At 31.3% G+C, this 17497-nt stretch overlaps 1 long non-coding RNA gene across 2 annotated transcripts; it reads left to right on the plus strand.

The window, feature by feature from the left end:
- Positions 1 to 3082: 3082 nt before the first annotated feature.
- Positions 3083 to 13474, plus strand: LOC120351415. Of its 2 annotated transcripts, XR_005571382.1 has the most exons (4): positions 3083 to 3152; positions 3925 to 4084; positions 5163 to 5262; positions 13215 to 13467. It is a non-coding gene; the product is annotated as an uncharacterized LOC120351415 (long non-coding RNA). The 2 variants fall into 2 exon arrangements; XR_005571381.1 differs by lacking the exon at positions 3083 to 3152 and having other exon boundaries at positions 3829 to 4084; positions 13215 to 13474.
- Positions 13475 to 17497: the final 4023 nt, after the last annotated feature.

Genomic DNA, 17497 nt, shown 5'->3' on the forward strand with positions numbered 1-17497 from the left:
GTGACAGGAAATTCACGAATGACGTATCATCACACCAGAACTACTGAGCTGATTGACTTGAAATATTTTGCATATTGATTCTTAATTGACCGAGGATGGTTTTAGGCCTATTTTGAATTCTTGAATATTTCAGTGGGTCAAGTTTTTAATTAGACCGCCATTGCGGAACACGGGTTATCTACTAATTATAATTTTAGAGAATCTCACATCTACAGAGCATACCCAAGATACCCCAAATGTTTTCATTACATACTTTATTGGATGACACAATATTGAATTTCTTGTTGAAATAAACCTGTATAGATTTTCCTCTTTTGTGCAAATAGAACTTGCTACTGATGTTGAAGAGTCATTTTCAGATACGATTCAGACTAAATACTTGAACGATTGTCATTACTTCTCGATAAGCCCAATATTTGATTTCATTATTGATACGGTAGCCTACTGTATTAATCAATCACACCTAAACTTCCAGCATATGCGGAGTAAATGCATCGTTAATTTTGTGTATCAACAAATCACAAAAACTATCATAATAATATTGAGAGTATTGAGAGGAGAAAAAAGTATCTTATTTGTATCACATTATTTGCTAGAAGCTCATCACAGTTTATATAACTCAAACGCTTCAACAATATTTGTCTCTGAAAACAGTCCTGAAAGTTTCTTGAAGTTAAAGTTATTATATCCACAAGATAGCTGCATTATTGGTAAACATCTAGGATCTTAGAAAGCTGTTGTTTTTTATTTTTAATGTTTCTATGTATAAGAAATAAGAAGTTTCATCACAACCCATAAAGTAGTTTTTCGGAAATTGTGATAAGTAGTAATTTCCAGAATTCGACAATCAAGTTATTAATTACATACTGAGTCAATTAATCTACCCAGTAGATCTATATATTAATCAGAGAGCACTTAAATACCTTCAATTACATTGTAGTCGCTTGATTCAATTAACGGAAATCGAAATATTGAATGTCAAAGAATATTAACTTACTGTATTGTCTCTTATGATAAATTGGAGACTATTTGAAAGAAAAATAGACGATATCTCTCCAGTCTTTGAAATGAAATTCACCTCGAAAGTGGAGATATTTCGCATTTATTTCCATTTACAATAATAACAGAATTTACTTTGCACCCAACCACAGCCCTACCACCAGTGACTGGTGGGTTTTTTTATACTCTTTGCATTTTGGTTCTGTTAACTACTAGAAGATCGATATCCAAAGGTTCTGATTGAGACTATGATTCGAAAATTGGTTTTCATGGTTGAGTATTGGAATAGATTAGAGATATCAAATTGAATTCTATAAAAGAAACTCAGGAACCAATTCAAGGAAAGTTGTGAGAACAGCAAATGTTATGCCAACGATACTCCCCTGTACAGGAGTCAATTCAATCATTGGAATTACTACATTTTTGAGAATCATAGTGATTCTAGATTAATCTGTGGTTCTTCAAGGCTTGGAATGAGCTTGTAAAATATAATTATCACACAAGAGACAATACAACATGATTTTTCATACACAACATGAAGGAGAAAGAGAAAATAGCTCACGCCTCACTCACTTCATTCAGGTGCTTAGTTTTTTGCATAAATACAAGCGAAATTATATTGCCAAGATCATTTCGTAGCCGGAGTTGAGAATCCTTTTAAATGGGGATGAATGGCAATTTAGTTTTTTTATCTCTTTTCTAATTTGAACCATATAGATTAATTTTGAGGTCTCACAGCATTTTACAAGTCTTCTTTAGTTTTAGCATTTTGCACTTTCTCTGATATCGTATCAATCTTATTCCGGTCGCGTATTAATGGGGAGGATATTATTTTATTACTTTTCCGACAGTTGCATAACTTGGCAAACAGATAATGTATTCAAGAGTTTCAAGTCTCGTTTAATCTGGTAAATTTCATAAGGACGGCAAAAAATCGATCGTCCAAAAATCGATGTGTGTAACTGGCTTAACTATCACTGGCTTCACGAAGCTCAAGAAAATAGTTTTCTTATTATAATATGAAATTATCAGATTGTAGGTATGGAGGTTTGATATTAGAATTCCGGTACAGAAAGTTTTTCAGTAGTAGAATCGCTTATTTCTCAGGAATACTTACTTCTACCAGAATCGGTGTTTATTATTCGATCAGATCAGAGCATGATCACAACAATAACATTTCTTTCTTAATTATAATTTTATTTTGTGGCTTGAAGTTGAGTGCAAATAGTTTTTAGTTACACCATATCGAGACAAAGGTGTAAGTTGGTGTACTGCACGCGCAGTAAGAAAGGGACATTCTTGCCAAATCTCAGAATTCTATCAACGAGTTTGTTTGGCCGTAAATGCATTACATACAGACAGACGAAAGAAAATCCGAGTTATCATAGAACTCACTGCGTTCGGCCAATTATCGTTATTCAAAAATTGCATTCAATCTTTATTCTCATTAATTAATTCTTCATATCTTGTAAAATTCGTTCAATAATAAGAAATATTGCCATTCAATCTAAATTAGTGTATAAGCCAGCAGTGTATTATATTGTAACATAACATAGGCCTGCATGAATAAAGAACTCTAATCTAATCTAATCTAATCCGTAATCCCTACGCTGTATGTTCTCTTTTCAACTGCAAATGTCTTTATTGAATTCTTCAATGTTGTTTTCCATCACGAACTGCTTATTATTAAATCTCTTTTTGCTTTTAGAAAAAACGACTAGCAGTCAGATATTTTTACAATAAATGAATAAATCACTCACTGGACAACGAGATCTTTCGGCAGTTCCGCCATCTTCTTGGTTGTCTTCTATTGCTATACTTTTTAGTACCGTACGGTATATTGTTTGAGTCTCTCCCCCTCCTACAAGCTCCTACTTTTGTAATAGTATGTAGGCCTAACTTTCACCATTGTCCACGGCCGTGCTCTCTCTCTCGAAACTCACTCCTTCCTTGTCGAAGTATTTTCGCGCCTTTTTGAGTTTTGTTTGCCTTTTCGCTATATAGTTATTGGACTTGATCTTCTTGTCTAATGCAGTCGCAAGGGTTAGTTTCAGTTCATCACGTATTGAATACAGAGTACCTACATTTCCTGTTTCCAGTGTTTTATCCAGGCATTTATTTGTTTTGAAGTCACGTGATCTTCTATCATCAATGTAAGTACACAATAATATTACTAAATTTATGGAAGTTTGAATCAGTTAGACTGATAAAAGTATAATTAGGCCTACTATAGGGTAGCTTGGAGAAAATAATATACATTATTATATTATAGATGTAGCTTGTGTTTTATCTTTTCTCTATAAGGGTGGGTTGATTGATTTATTTTGGTTGACCAGTTGAATTCTACCTATCCTGAATACACATTATAGTTATAGTAGGCTGTAATATATGAGCTACAGCTTGAACCTCCTTATTTTCCCCCAGTCATACAATAGCATACAATTATACAATCATACAATTATAATTTATAACCCAACCCAAATTTGTGGGCTATTGTATGACTGGGGGATAATAAGGAGGTTCAAGCTAAAAATAAATAATTAGACACTAAATTATTTAGTCTCTTATTTCCATCGGTATAAGAGTATCAGAGCCTATAATTTTTTTTCAAATGTTCAGCGTTTCAAAATCTTTTCAAATCACTAACTTTAAAATTATTTTTTCCGAATTCAATCCTGAATCCAAACACCTAGTTCAATAATTTTTTTTGCCGTACCTGTGGAATTTATCCACTAAATGGAACCGAACTTAGCACTTAGAACAAAAATGATTCACATACCGTACATAATCTGTTATTTAATCGAGTTTTTTTTGGAAATTGCAAAAAATCAAAGGTTACATTATGAATTCATTAGACATACTTGATCCCTTTGAGAATACTTTAATTTTATTCTTCAACTAAAGTATTTTTTTCATTGTTCAAAGGAGACGTATGTCGCGTCATGCGCCGATAAAGCTTCGGAAGGGCGCACAATCACAAGTATCATGGGGAAGCTGGTGACCCTTCCTTACCATCCAAAGCAAGGACGACCATAAGAGAGAGAAAAACCTTTCAAGGACCTTCTGATAACTGAAGTTATGATTGGTAAGATTTCAGCTAATTTCTCTTTTGAAGTTCACTGTGTAGCTTGCTTTATATTTTTTAAACAACTCTAATTTTGCAATATCAATATCAGTCAGACAAAATCCCACTTGAATAGAAAATTCTACTTCACTGTATGACTCAAAAACTTTATTTCGCCATTAAACATGACATCCACAAACACCGTGGTTGAGTGGACATTACTGTCCAAACTTCGCCATGTCATTAAAATGAAGAAGTGATTCTATTCTATTTAATAAAAAAAGAAGTCATTCCATCCTGGATCTGCAATATTGGATCTCTAAGTTGATTTTTTTCAATTTGGGAGGTGGTCATTATAATACTGATCATTAATTAGTATTGGAAATAGCAATTGATTTGTAGTAAGCTACAAGTCTGTGATTAACACTCCACATAGCTTTGAAACAGTTTGTCCTATTGATTCAAGGTTCTCACCATTCACTTCATATTGAAATTCCGTATTGGAATAGAATAGAATCGTTACCTTCATTTCAACCTCCGAGGGCGGGGCCTACTTGCTTTGCGGTAGCAAGTTAAGTGATAGGCCTATCATGCATAACAAGACCAGCTTTCAATTTCCAATAAAGAAATACTATATGGAAAACTAGAGATAAATGACTTTTATCCAAATATATTTCATTCTATTTCGAGTTTCTAGAATATCAAGGTGATAGGCCTACTAATTGTAGGGCACCGTTAATTCTACATAATAAAAAGCATGATTCCATTGCTGAATAATTGATATTTTTTGGAAATTCATTAATATTACAATTTCCTTATAACATGCTCAGAAGATTCACTTTTTCCTCTCAAATTATTTCACCCAGACTTCTTATCGGTTTTTCTAAACACTTTCCTGTTCATGTTTTACTACAATCTGCCTATTACATGATAAACCATGATTTATAAAATATTCTTGCTCCTCATCTTATCTTTCCAGCCGATCCCACCTAGAAAAAGTAGTTTTGTTCATACATTGTTTGTCCTTTATACTTTTCTTTCGCATTGTAATGAGTAATGTGTGATATGATTAGTGTTCTCATAAATTTTATTGTTACAGAAGCTGCTACAAACCGGTGCTGGCCGAAGGCAGAATTGAAGCAGGTCTAGTTGAAAGCGGCTTCGTGGCTTGCACAAGCCCAATCCAAGTTGGACAAAATGTAAGCATTAATCTTACAATTCAATTTTTCTTGAAAAACAGCATTGGAATCATGTATAACACGACCATCTTCCCATTCGAAAAAAAGAGCTTGGATTCAATATCACTGAGCCAAGATAGCAGACCAAATTTTTAATGTCATGATTGAGTATAGGAACTTTTATATTAGCACGATCCCCTACGTCCGACCATCAAATCACCTCTATGAAAAGTATCAAGCCGTTTTCAAACTTTTTACTCACTCTGTATTGAGATGTTTCCTGAATAAGCATCTTTCACCCAATGTTATTAAAAAGAAGGTTGTTCCATAACTGCCTGATATTGGGACGAAATGAAAATCGCGTAGGTAGAGTAAACTTTTGGCCGGGACACACATAATTTGTAATATTACATTTTTCTTCTCACATTTAAATCGAATCTTCAATTCGAGATCTATGGAACTTTATAGTAAATGTCAGAGTTATCAATAGACGGACAAATTTTTTGACGGAGAATTTATTATCGTAAATGTTTGTTGCATTGTTCCATAATGTCACCGAGGTAGGGTTAACAAATTACTAAATAAATCGTTTATTTGAATAGAATATGTATAAAAAATTTAAAATAACATTTTCAAAATAAAGTTTTATTGAGAACAGATGTAGAATGTGAATTCTAAACTTATAAGTTATAATTTTGTGTTGACGTGTCTGTAAAGATCGATATTGAACAGGGCGTTGTCCTTCGTGACTGGCAACTTGTGTTTTTTTTCCTGTTGGACCTTCTTCTGAAAACATGGCTGGCTGTTGCTTGTATAATTTTGTGCTCTGAGTTATTGTCTGTTTAAATGAATTTATTAATGTTTTAGATTGAGTTTTATATAAATTTTTGTGCATAATTCGCTATTAGTGTAGTAAAGCCAATAGCCACTGTGTTTCAACTGTAAACTAGATAAGTATTTTTTAGTTCGTAATAACTCTGAAATCATTAGGCTTGTAAGTTATTGTTCGTTTTATATTTCTGTGTTTTTGCCAAAATTTTCATCTGAAGATTATAAGTTAATTTGCTCTGAAAACTGGATTTCTCATTCATAGGCAATAGATCCATTCACAGTTTATCAAGTATCTATTTTATTGGAGCCGACAACTTTCCTTAGTGTGATAGGTGTTATATGCTATTCCAACCGTTTAAGGAAAAATTGGTAGCACGGCAAATGGTACGCCCTGGTGTGGGACTCAAACTACAAAATATATCCCTGGTTATAAAACATTATTAGTAGGATAGATATCTTGATAGGTTATGAATGGTTTGTTGCTGAGTGGGAAATCGGTTCAAGAGAGATCAAGTCCTAATGAATATATTATCTGTGCAGACTAGCAAAATGGCATACAATATGAAAAATATTAAAATTGATGATGAGTTAATAGCTGCCTTAACACAACTGTTTGATAAGCAAGATGCTAGGTTAGACCAAATGTTTAAAAAACAAAATGCTAGATTTGATGAGCTAAATGCTAATTTTGATGCTAGGTTTGATGAGATGAAGCAAGAATGTACTAGCATTAGACTAGAGCAGGTTAGTATAAACCTTCTATTGAAAAATGCACATGAAACATTGAAAGATAAGCATGATAATAGTAGTGTTAAGATACAAGATCAACTCATTCAAGTTTCTGACAATGTAGGCCTAGTTACTGTTGTTGAAAGGGTCAACCATAGTGAAAGTGTAGAATTGAGTAAAGAAGTAGGTAGGGAGTTGTCTTCATTGAAAGTCAACTATCAAGAAAGTACTATTGCTACATTGAAGGTTAAGAAAACAGTAAACAAATCGAATGTTTCTATGGATCAGATTACTACATTGAAGGTTAGGAAAACTATAAATAAAATGAATGATTACATGAGACAGGTTTCTGTGGAGGTTAGGAACAATGTGAACAAAATGAATGTTGCTTTGAGTCAAGTTGATGAGTTCAACTTTCAACTGAGAATTGAAAAGGTGTATGCAATGCATTCTCAAGTGAACATGACTAACTTTTGTAGGCAAAACGGCTTTGTTGAAACAAATGAACCCATGAATAAAATCATGCTATTGAAGAAAACAAAACGCAAAGTTTCCATTGATGTATTAGTATTCAAAGGTTGTTTCAAGTTGCTTACTTACAAGATGATGACAATGAATCACATGATGAAAGGGTATTCCCCAACACACAATGATTAGGAATCCTGTGTTATGCCGGGATTCAGAATAGCATAATCGCTACACAGTGTATGGTAAGAGTCCATAATTGTGTCTTTTTTCTTTCCTGTAGCCTATTTTCTTGGCCCTTGATCTTTTCAAATTTCAATTCTTTCCTGTCTTTGTGTAATATTCAGTAAATTTCTTCTATGATACATATCTTAACCAATCTTGTCCATAGTCATTTAAATTTGTATTTTTTCTGAAATAATTTTAGAAGTTGAAATAGTAGCTTATTTTCCTAATCTTTAAATTGTTGATAAAACTTAACTTTTCCAAAATCTATCCATTGTGGTGTAAAGAATTGTGTGCTTGTGACATATTTTTTCATCATGTATCACTTATGTGAAGTGTATCAATTTTGTGTGTATTGTTTTAGGGAATTTATTTACCCAGTTTTCTTTCTCTCTTGTTTGTATTTTTTAGGGAATTTATTTACCCATATTTTCATCTTGATCATCTTTGTATCATAATCTTGAAATGTTTATACTTATTATACAGTCTTTAAATTTTAAATTATTTTAAAAAATAATTGGTTTAATTTAAAACGTTGTGTTATATTATCAATTGAAATGAGTTAAAGGCTAAAATTTTTCTAAAGTGTTTTGTAATTGATATTTTTTTTTAATTTTTAAATTTGTTTGTTCTATAAATTTTGATATGATTGATTATCGTTTGAAATGGATGCTGGAGTGTATGTAGAATTTTTAGTGGGGTTTGTTGATTAGAATTTTGCTGGTATGTGATTGTTTTTTGAGATGGAAACCCATTATTGCCTAAAGAAGGAATAACAGAGGTTATGACTTAGAGAGGCAGTAATGAGATAATATTTTTTGTGTTGATTACTTATGTTGATTGCCATAGATGCAAAAATTAATGATTAATAATGTTGATTGCCATAGATGCAAAATGATGATTACTTATGAATATTGTTTGCCTTTGAAGCAGAATATTATTGATGTTTTGAATGGTTTCTTGTTTAATGATTGATAGTAAAGTTTTGTCATGAAATGTAGTTTGTGTTTAGAACATTGAAGAATCGAAATAAACTATAGTATCCAACAAACGATGATTAATAATATTAAATAATTTGCTTTTTATACAATTTTTGAACAAAATTAAAACTAAATAATTTTGAAACCCTGAATGATAAATCATAAATGTGAAATGAACATGCTATAAATGAAATGTTATATTAAATAATAATGAAATGCAAATATATTATAAAATGATTGAATAGAAAACCAAATGTCTGAAATTATTGAAATATGTATTGAAATTAAATTTTTGTTGTGTTGTTATGATGTTTGTTTTTTTTTACAATTTTGATAATGATACAGGGTGTTATGAAATTATATTTCTATTTTGAAGAATGGATTAAAATTTTGATATTTGAACAGTGAATAGATGAAAATGAATGATTTTTTTTTTAATTTATCATTGATATGTCCATATTTCACAATTTATGTATTGCTGACTGTATAATAAGATGTTAACAAATTTCAATTTCATAGATACTTAAAATAATTTTTATGTGTATTAGATTGTATTGATAGCCTAATCAAGTTTTTCTTCTTAGTTTATAAGCATTTTAAGATAACAGGTACAGCACAGACATTAACATTGAAATAGTTATCATGTGAATCTCGAAATCAGTAACAAGTGAACGCCATGAAGAGTGTTAAGAACATTTGGGTGATTTTCAAACTAGTGTGACATAACTACGCCAATATCTACGCCTAAATCTACGCTGCGGCCTACACCAATAACTACGCTAATGTCAACACCAATAACTATGCCAAAAATCTGCGCCAATGCTGATGCCTACAACAAAAATCAATGCCAATGCCTGCGCCAATGCCAATAGCTACGCCAATGCCAAAATCTGCGCCAATGCCAACAAAAAAAAATCAATGCCAATGCCTGCGCCAATGCTGATGCCAACACCAAAATCAATGCCGATGCCTGTGCTGATGTCAACGCCGATGCCTGCGCCGAAGCCAATATCTGCGCCAATGCTGATGCCAAAATCTGCGCCAATGCTGATGCCAACAACAAAAATCAAAGCCAAAATCTGCGCCAATGCTGATGCCAACAACAAAAATCAATGCCGATGCCTACACCAAAGCATACACCAATAGCAATGCCAATGCTTATTGCTGACTCTGTATCTCAAACTTCAACACTACTGCATTACCTGGAGGTAATTGCCATCCATGTTCACATTCACAACTTGGAATTCAGAAGAACAGTCACAGTATCATGAAAGAATTGATTCAAAAAATCCTCTCCTAAATTATTCCTGTATGCAGAACTCTAAACCTTGAAAACTGAAAATATCAAAAAACCAAACCTTACCTAAATTAATCCTCACCTAAATTAATCCTGTATGCAGCGTCTATCTCTTTTCCAAAAAAAATGAATTACATTGTCATTTCAAGCCTGAAATGTACATTGTATAAATTACAAATATGATACAAAATTTATGTGACTCTGTATTGAATTTGGAATGCAGCCGTCTACTACAAACATGAAGCAATGCTAACTGAGATGTCACCGGTATCAAGTTTGGAATGCAGCCGTCTACTACAAACATGAAGCAATGCTAATTGAGATGTCACCTGTATCGAGTTTGGTATGCAGCAGTCGACTACAAGTATCAGCCCAACACTACCTGCATCCAGATCAGCCCAACACTAACGTCATCACATTGGAGTCACACTTAACTGAAAATCATACTGAGTGCCTTAACGGACTGTTTTCCAAAATGTGCATCAATAAAATCAACAGCGTCAATAGTGAAAGAAATGAACATTTTTTGATTTATTGAAATTTTATGTGAAAATTAAATGTAACAATTCATCAATTCATTTAAAAAAAAAAAAAAAAAAAAAAAAATAAATAAATAAATAAATAATGATAATAAATTTTTTTATTCAACATACTAAATTTTTTTTATGCAATAAAAATTGAATTTTTCTATCTATTAAATTTATGTGCAATTTCAAAAACTATTCTTTACATATTAAACTTTCTGTTGAGATATTTTTCTTTAAATTATAAAGCTAAATCAAAAGTAATATTGATATTCTATATTTCGAGATATTGTTTGGAAACATATAACAAACGCTATTGATGAATTTTTATAATAATTTTCAATATTTTTGGATGACATGTATTGTTTTTTTTTCTTGAAAAAATTGTTACTGTTCTCGAATTTAAATTTCAACAATTTTCATTAGGGTCAATGTAAATTTTTTCTTTAAATTTTTCAAACAGTAAAATTTTTTTTATGTCAAGAGGGGGGTATTTGTAATATTACATTTTTCTTCTCACATTTAAATCGAATCTTCAATTCGAGATCTATGGAACTTTATAGTAAATGTCAGAGTTATCAATAGACGGACAAATTTTTTGACGGAGAATTTATTATCGTAAATGTTTGTTGCATTGTTCCATAATGTCACCGAGGTAGGGTTAACAAATTACTAAATAAATCGTTTATTTGAATAGAATATGTATAAAAAATTTAAAATAACATTTTCAAAATAAAGTTTTATTGAGAACAGATGTAGAATGTGAATTCTAAACTTATAAGTTATAATTTTGTGTTGACGTGTCTGTAAAGATCGATATTGAACAGGGCGTTGTCCTTCGTGACTGGCAACTTGTGTTTTTTTTCCTGTTGGACCTTCTTCTGAAAAACATGGCTGGCTGTTGCTTGTATAATTTTGTGCTCTGAGTTATTGTCTGTTTAAATGAATTTATTAATGTTTTAGATTGAGTTTTATATAAATTTTTGTGCATAATTCGCTATTAGTGTAGTAAAGCCAATAGCCACTGTGTTTCAACTGTAAACTAGATAAGTATTTTTTTAGTTCGTAATAACTCTGAAATCATTAGGCTTGTAAGTTATTGTTCGTTTTATATTTCTGTGTTTTTGCCAAAATTTTCATCTGAAGATTATAAGTTAATTTGCTCTGAAAACTGGATTTCTCATTCATAGGCAATAGATCCATTCACAGTTTATCAAGTATCTATTTTATTGGAGCCGACAACTTTCCTTAGTGTGATAGGTGTTATATGCTATTCCAACCGTTTAAGGAAAAATTGGTAGCACGGCAAACTACACCAAGCTCGCGCCGCGGCACGGCCGAGTGTCGGACGTACTACGGCGAGAGAAAACAAAAGCTTTCAAACGTGTAGGGACACACACTACCGCACTTCGTAAGTACCGTCACCGTGTTTGTTGCCCGAGCCGTGCCCGCGCTGTCACCGACTAGTTCAGTTTACTTTTTAACGGTGACGGTGCGGGCTCGTTTAACATAGAGAGTGAAAAACTTATTGAAGAGATACGTAATTTTCCAGTTTGGTACGATCGAAGTGATGAGAAATATGGTTGAACGGAAAAATAAGTTAAAGTAGAAGTAGAACCAAATAACTTGAGCCAAAGGTATAATAGACATAATATTAAAAATAATAAAATAAACAGCAAAAAGTATAAAAGATGAACCCATGACTGTGTCTTAAATTTTAAATTCAAAACCAATTACGTTTAGATTTACATACGGCAGAAGATAACAATTTTATTGCTTATATTTATATTTCCAACACATGACTGATTGTGGTATTGTTATGCACCGAAATATATACCAGCACTATGATTCTCATCTTCTGTGTCTACAGGTAATTAGTTTAAAATTGAAAAATATAAATTTAAATCGGATGTAACAAGCTTTAATAGTGTTATATTATTAACAATAGTTTAACACATTCAGAAATCAGAGCACAGTAGCACTACAGAACTGAGACACTGCTGCCGCTCGGCTGTAGCACGGATATGTGTGTTCTCCTATCACCATCACCGTGTCGCGGGCGTAGCTCGGCCGTACCTCGGCACGGGCTCGGTGCGTTTATATGTGTCCCGGCCTTTTGAAGTGCTACAGATCAGAAATTCTAGTACCGTGCGCATGCACTTGTTTTTTCAGCAAGACAATAATATCATTATGTTGTAATCTTGTTACACTTCTCAAAATAGAACACTTCACTTGGTTTCTACTTGGACTAAATCTAATAAATAGATCTGATTTCAACATTACAGAAACATGATATTATTAGTGAAACATTGGTAAAAATGTAAAACTCAATTGATCAATAATTTTTTTATTAAAGCAACCTTGTGGATGTTATGAGCCATGAAAGCTCAATATGATTAATATTTTCAATGCGCCAGTCGTGATCTCAAATGTAGTCGGGATCTCTGATCTGTACTATTTTTCGTTTTCCCCATCACTTTTAGTTTCCTCAAATCGGAATAACCTTGTTTTTAATAACCTTGTCTTCCATCAACCAACAATTTTTTTATTGGGTACTCTAGCTATAACTTCATTCTGGAGGGAATGTTGATTGGCATGATTGTGTAAAACTTACCCAAGACTCAGAAATTGTGATCAAATGATCAAAATAGAGAGACTAAACACTGATTCAGATGTGCTATGGTTTGACTATTTTGTCTTCTTCCGATCGGGATTTCTGAAATTTGAGTCACTTTAACACAATCACCGCCATTCAACGTTTTCTTCAGAATCTGATTCTCTACAACTTCTATCAATAAAAATACAAGTTTATGATTTCATATCCAATTATAACTATTAAGTATTAATAAAACAAATTGATCAACTATTTTCTGCTTTGAATTAGTTTCTTTCAGATTTTTTTATTATTTTCATTTTTCCCAGGAATCAGCCATCAACACCAGCTACAATAACAATAATCGACACCGATTGTGAAGATGAACCTCTCGAATAGATAATAATATAATAGTAGTGACAGAAAAGATCATAAAACGTGTCTACATGTTCAATTTACTGATATCATAAACAATAAATTAGTTATTGATTATAATTACGGTTTTTAATTGAATAATCAATCCCTGAAACCTCAATATTGTTGAAAATATCAATTGAAATTTACAAAATTGCAGAAATGTATTTATAATTTTTTTAAATTGTGTAATGAGGGTACAGTTACACTATGAGCAAGTTTGCTCATATAAGGGCTTTCAAGCTGGTAGTGAAAACTTACAGTTAAAAACAGAATCTAGTAACATGCATAGAAACACCTCATGACATGCACAGAGAGAATAGAACTGATCCATGAATAATGCAGAGCTAGTTCCATTCTCTCCGAGCACATCATAACGTGTTTCACTCATTTGAAAAAAAATGTTTTTCACCTGTAAGTTGGCACTAGGTACCAGCTTGAAAGTGCTTATTTGAGCAAGCTTGCACATAGTATAACTGTACCCTTATGTTCTCACAATATTGTAAAATAGTGTCAAAAATTTTTATACAAAATTGTAGAATAATGTTCTCACAATACTGTGGAATAATTTTCTCACAATATTATGAGATAATTTTTCCACAATTTTTTGTAAAATATTCGGTTCAATATCAATATTGTGTTAATATATTTCAATATTTCAGGAAAATATCTTCCCAACATCAACCAATATTTACAAATATCGTAGGAAAAATATTGAAGGTTTCATAAAGATATTGTCAGAGTATTCTGACAACATTGACCAACATTTACAACACATTGAACAATGTTGTGATAATTATTGTCACAATATTGAGACAATATTTTTTAAAAAATGTTGTCTCAATATTGTGACAATATTTTCCAATATTTTTTCAAAATATCTTAGCAATATTTACCAACATTGCTATAATATTTTCAAAAAATATTAAAGGTTTCATAAAGATATTGTCAGAGTATTCTGACAACATTGACCAACATTTCCAACACATTGAACAATGTTGTGATAATTTTTGTCACAATATTGATATAATATTTTTTAAAAAATGTTGTCTCAATATTGTGACAATATTTTCCAATATTTTTTCAAAATATCTTAGCAATATTTACCAACATTGCTATAATATTTTCAAAAAAATATTAAAGGTTTCATAAAGATATTGTCAGAGTATTCTGACAACATTGACCAACATTAATAACACATTGAACAATGTTGTGATAATTTTTGTCACAATATTGGGACAATATTTATAAAAAATGTTGTCTCAATATTGTGACAATATTTTCCAATATTTTGTCAAAATATCTTAGCAATATGTACCAACATTGCTATAATATTTTCAAAAAAATATAAAATGTTTCATAAAGATATTGTCAGAGTATTTTGACAACATTGACCAACATTTAAAATATATTTAACAATATTGGGAAAACATTCCTTCCAATATTAAGACAATATTGTTTTGCTACTTGGGTTACATGCATCTAAAATCTAGAAATGCATGCACTACCGTAGGCCTAGGAGAAAATATAGGCTCATCTTGAATTCCATAAAATCTACACCAAGTTTCGAGATGGTTATTTTTGTGGATTCTAAGGATAACTTATGTTTATACAAATGAGTAACAGTTCTTGAATGACTATTTCCTAGCACCTATAATAATTTGTTCAAATTGAGTATAAATTTGCTTAAAATACACACGACTTGAAAAATATACCACATTTTTATCCACTTAAACCTAAAATCCTAACAACTACGGTACTTAGCTTCATCTTTGGACGTCCCAATTCATTAGACATAATTGAAAAATAAATCAATGTACATATTTTTCTACTGGCAAATCCATCAATGAGGAACTCTTTTCAAAAAATAAGGAATTCGATTAAACTATTTTATGGCAAAAATATGGGAACAGCGAGTGATAGGGATCAATTAACTCATCTTATAGCATAACCACAAAAAAGGCCTATTTTATCAACATAATTATTCGGAGGATCAAATTCAAAATACATTCAGTACGCCATCAGTCTATAAAGTCTACTTACATTCAATTTCAGTTGAACATTACATCTACATTAATTTCGATATTGTTCAATGTAACAAACAATGTTATTAGGCCTATCCTGCCTAAATTACAGCTCTAAAACGTGATTTATGAGATCTTATGAATTTTATAAATAATGATAATTGTTTGGTTGATTAATATCCCTTTGTAAATTATGTTGAAGATGAGCAATTGAAAAAATAACGGAAGAGCGCTGTAGAAAAAGCGGAGGACTATAACATGGATTTTTACGAATTTAAAATAACATTTATAATTATTATGATACACTTAGCTGGATTATAACTAAAATATAAGAATACCTAAACCTCTAAATCCCCATAATCAAATAGCATAATATTAATATTCTTTCCGACTAACCAACTAATATGCAACATATAACTGGTATTTTGAAATGATTTAAACTAACTTGATAATAAACTTGATGATAAATTATTACATCTGAGAGCAAACCCTCTCTATTGAAACACATCAATATTCATAACAATTCAAATCTTATATAGTAGTAATCATTTCAAACTTTAACATTAAAAGAAGTAAAATAAGGTAACACTAACGGTAATGTCTCTGTATGAGATTTATCACTAGAGTTTAATTTACATTGAAGTTCAGTTTGTCTATTCTTATAGATATTTAAAAAAAAATCAGAATAAGAATTTTACGGTGGCATAAAGTGCCTAAATATAATCAATTCAGCATAAACAGATTGAAAGGCAAACTTCCGTACTTTTAAATAATAATCTAATTATTATTAATAAATAATTTATTCCATTCGTTTCAGCATGGTTTCTTCGTTTCAGCATGAAAATTTCAAAGTTCCAGAATAAATATTTGATTTAACAATTCCTCCAATCTCTTTCATCTTTCCTTATCTAGAATGTAGCCTGTATTATAATAACAACAACAGGGAACCTAAATATTGTATAGATAGATCAGGCTGCTACTTGAAAACGATTGTCAACAACGGAGAAAAATGACTCTTCTCCTGGTACACGCTGACAATAAGACTATAATCATTCTCTGAAAAGTAACAATTTATTCTCTATAAACTGTACGGTATATCATTAGACGATGATTCAATGATTGTAATAACAACACCTATTTTAATTATATTAATTCACTGTTGGTGAAGTATAATTTTTATAATTTTCTTAACGTTTATGGTAGTTAATAAATAGAAATATTTTCCTATGGTAAACAAATAATGAATACCGTTCATTATTTGACAGCCTTTAATCCACTGTGGATAATTATTACCGATGAGCTTTAGGAAGACTTGATCTCTCAAATAGGTACCTTAATCTTATTTGTATAAAAAATGCTCAATACGGTTCACTAAAAACAATACAAACAAACAAGGACTTTTCACAAAAAGATATGCAGATGGTACCTACTTGAAATATAAGGGTAACTTTTTAATAAAATACTTGAACATGATTTCTACATTGATGAAAAAATACGACAAATTAATCTCTTACATTACCCACTATAGGTTATTACAAAGAAAATCCAATGAAGAGTTCAAGATCATTGAGCAAGTTTTTATTTGTTTTGGTAAAAAATTACTTATAAAAATTTCAAGCTACTTGATTTTTCCACATTCGCATTGTTGAAAAAATTATTTATGACATATCACTTGGCAATCTGATTACATAAGTAGGCTATATAACAGGGTCTACACAACTTTCAATGTCCACGTCTTATAGTCCAGTCACAATATACATTGGTGCTTGCAATATATAAATTTTAGTTCTAATTTTTTTATACATTGTTCGGATATATAAGATAAGTACAGAACCATTAGGGAACCACGTAGAATTTATTGTTGAGTGTACTTCAACCCCTATTTTCATACATAAAAGACCAATTTCTAAATTACGCTTTCTCCAAGCCTGTTATCAGGTGTACCTAAAAATCCATATGAGATAGAGCACTCTGTCTGCTCCCAGGTTGTACAAGGTCTTCAATATAATTTTGAATAGGCCTAGATTTCATGCGCCAGTCAACTCAAACTATCAATTGAGCTGGTATCGTACATGAAAACTACTTGTCTCATTTGATTCCCATGAAATGATGAGTAGCCTACTGTATCGTAAATCATGTTTCTGTTATTTATCAGAAAGTAGATTCCATTCCCG

This window comes from Nilaparvata lugens, chromosome 5 (assembly GCF_014356525.2).
Source record: "Nilaparvata lugens isolate BPH chromosome 5, ASM1435652v1, whole genome shotgun sequence".
In the NCBI taxonomy this organism is placed as follows: domain Eukaryota; kingdom Metazoa; phylum Arthropoda; class Insecta; order Hemiptera; family Delphacidae; genus Nilaparvata; species Nilaparvata lugens.